The sequence below is a fragment of the Pinus tabuliformis genome, chromosome 1_1 (assembly GCF_031772625.1).
Source record: "Pinus tabuliformis cultivar Carrire ecotype Pingquan chromosome 1_1, CPIR1, whole genome shotgun sequence".
NCBI classification, from domain to species: domain Eukaryota; kingdom Viridiplantae; phylum Streptophyta; class Pinopsida; order Pinales; family Pinaceae; genus Pinus; species Pinus tabuliformis.
The window spans coordinates 938,231,997-938,234,523 of NC_142297.1; positions in this window are offsets into that span (position 1 = coordinate 938,231,997).

Here is a 2,527-nt window from a genome sequence, read left to right on the forward strand (position 1 = left end):
CACTCTGATCTCTTCTTTGCATGAGTAACTGCCCTCCAATTTGGTATTCATAACTTCTAATGCTATCTCTTTGTTATACAATATCCACATCTAGTAATTCACCAATATCAACAAAATCATAAAACATTAGTTAGCAAGGACTCATATTTTTTTGACATTTTAGAAATTTTCTAATTTAAAAATGAGGTCCACACGTGCCATACAACTTCAATTAGAAAATCCATGTGTTGAGAGACACTGTAGTACCTCTTTCTTCCGTTGATAATATCGAGTAGAAGCACTCCAAAGATGAATATATTTGCTTTCTCTGTCAGTTGTCTGCGTAAGAGGTACTTAGGTGTAATGTAACCACTACACAATCAAATATCCATCTCTTAAACCTCTTAAAATTATATGATGCTTTATCATATGTGTGATTTGTAATAGGTTCATATCCTACAATTTATTGAATAAAGTTTGGAACATTAAGAGATTGAACTATAGGGATAATTCTTACAAATTTCCTGCAAATCTAGTGCCAACGTGGCTTTCATCTTTTGCAAATAGTTTGGCTAAGCCAAAGTCTTCTATTTTGGGTCGGTATTTATTGTCTAGTACAATATTTCTTACTTTGATATTTCAGTGGATGATTCAAATCTCAAACTACTCGTGAAGATAATCAAGCCCAGGTGTATTCCAAGCTATGATTTCATACCTCTCTCTCCAATTAAGTAGATGGTGTTTTGTTGTATCTACATGTATTGCATCATAGATAATAAAATGTTATATCAAAAAATTAAGAAGCTACGTGCACAAACTCGAAAAATTATGTGATTCAAGAAAGAGAAAGCTACAACAAACAAAATATAATATTGTTGAGACTATTGTTGTGGAGGTATTCATAAACTAGTATCCGTTTTGATCTTTCAACGAAGAAACCAAGCAATCTTAGTAGATTCTGGTGCTGGACATGAGTGATGAGATTTGCCTCATTCAAAAATTCATTGTCTCCTTGAGTTAAACCTATATTCAGCCGTTTAATTTCAACCTCTCTACCATTAGGTAGAACCCCCTGAAGATCAATGAAATTCATTTTTTTTATATCCATTATAATTGACTTGGACTTGCTACCTACTAGTATGTGATTCAATGGAAGGCGATGATCCTAGGACCTTATTTTGAAGACGGATCCAAACCCTCATTCACCAAGTTTTTTTTCTGCTTTAAAATCAGAGGTACCCTGCCTTAGAGTATCATATTTGAAAATGAGTTCCAGATTCTCCATACAAGGTGACAAGGTAACTTCTCCTTCCTTATCTGTGAAAGCAATTACGTAATAAAATAGGCGAAGATTTCACCACATACAAGCTAATAAGGTGCACACTAAATGATTGAGCAATTTTAGAACCTCTGGTTTGAGAAATGTTTTTTGGGCGAAAATGAAAGAGGCTTGTGGCTACAATTAACCCAACCGAAGCGGCCACTACTCCTAGATTTATCTCAAACACATTACACTTTTTTTCTTGTGCCAATTTTCACACAAAGCCTCATGATTAGATTGGCCATGTTAAATTTCATCAAAATGTACAAAACTAGTTTATTTTTATCATTGAAAAATATGTGAAGGATGATACCAGATGATGGAGTCGATGGCAAGGGGGTAGGAGTATGAGTGTCATCTGCTTACCAAGTGTTAGCATTAAATTTTGCATGTTTAATTTCACCAAAATGTACAAAACTAGTCTACTCCTCATCATTGTAGAATGTAAACTATTTGAAGGAACATATTGGATGATGGAGGTGGATTCAATAAAAGTTATAAATCCTGTAACGCAACTCCCATCCCATGGAAGAATATTCCACATCTACTTGTATATTCAGTAACATTAATTCCTCTTTTTAGGTAGCCGTCGCAAATGAACATGTGAGGAAAATATGAACCACCTCTTCCATGACCACCTAAAAACCCCTTCTTGTAAGGTTCTCCTACATGAGTATATGATTATGGTAGACCAACCACAAAAACACTTCAATTTTAAAGGGACCTCCCATCACCATGCTTTCATTACCCCCTTAGCTCCTCCATTGATATTAGCCTTGACAACTCTGTATTAGTCCCTGCATCCACCATGTAGGGGAAGAAGTTAGAGAATTCCAACTAATAGGAGGTGTTTATTCCATCCTTCACCCTAAACTAACTACAAAAGTAACGAATCACCTCTTTGTGTATATCCTTCTTCTTAGTCAAGACATTATTTTCTCTATCTCTAATGTGCCATATGGTATTTTTCTTATTCCTTTTAAAGGCCAAGTTGTGAAATTAATGTGTATTCTTGTCCCCTTTCACCACCCAAGTAGCCCTTCTTTTCAATCTCCATTCTTCCTCTTGAAGTTTCAATATCTTATGTTTCCTACATCCTAGATTGAGGAGAAACTTTATAGATTCAGTGAAGAAGTCGATGCCTGGGGTCATTCAAGACCACATCATTCATGTCGATATCACTCAGGTCCCTGATAAGTTCCTTTTTCTGCCTACAAACCCACACGT